Raw genomic sequence first — 981 nt, 5'->3', positions numbered from 1 at the left:
AGCCCTATTTCTGCAAACAACACCTCTATACCTGTTTAGTAATATTTTAAAATATCCACTTTTTTTCATCTAGCATACCTAATTGCCATGGTTACTACTGTAATTAGCATATTTTATTTTTAACATCTTGTGACAAAGAATTTATATTTATAGCCTTGGCTAATGTTCCTATTGTAAAATCAGCTATTGATTGTATTTCGTAGTTACATTGAGCAGGTGTATGGCACACTGACATTATGCTATAGATAGTTTGACGTTTGACCCTTTGTTAGTCTTAAAACCTGCACCTAAAAAATTCTCTTCATACCCGCTGTAGTTATTACCTCTCAATGATTGCAGATTTCCTTTGGCATTGCATTTAGCCACTCTTCTCTCCAGAATGACTGCATTATTTTCAGGCATAGACTTAAAGGAAAGTTAAAGTGTTACTAAAACCCCAGGACCCTGCATTCAGTATATCTGGTCTCCCACAGTATACAGAACATGAAAGTGCAATTATTTTAGTAAATATAAACTGCTAAATACCTTTTTTTTCATCAGCAGTATATAGCAGTCTTATGACATCTATCAGTGTCTTATTAAAGCTTGTAGGAGGAGTTTTCTTTCTCTTTTGACTGTTCTATGAGGCTACAGTACCCCTGATCCTTTGTCTGGACACATGTTCCCTCCCAAGAAAAGAAAAAACTCTCTAGCAATACTAAGCATGTGCAGAGTGACTCCAAAGGCTCTGTCTTATCAGGAGATGGATTGGTGAGAGTGGAAGAAGGGGAGGATCAGAGAAGACAGGATCAAATAGCCTTTTTACACAAAACGGATGATTAACTCCTTACGTTCTACAGTAAGTATAACAAGCATGCTTTACTGCATATACATACTGATTTTACTGTTGTGGCTTTAGTAACAGTTTAAAGTGGTTGTTAACCCACATATTATTTTTGCTACCATCCCCTCTGATATAAATAAATGCTGTGCCACACTGTA

The sequence above is a fragment of the Lithobates pipiens genome, unplaced genomic scaffold (genome assembly GCF_037356315.1).
Source record: "Lithobates pipiens isolate NorthernLeopardFrog02 unplaced genomic scaffold, aLitPip1_a1.2 Scaffold_3, whole genome shotgun sequence".
NCBI lineage: Eukaryota > Metazoa > Chordata > Amphibia > Anura > Ranidae > Lithobates > Lithobates pipiens.
Note: the sequence above shows the minus strand (reverse complement) of the source record.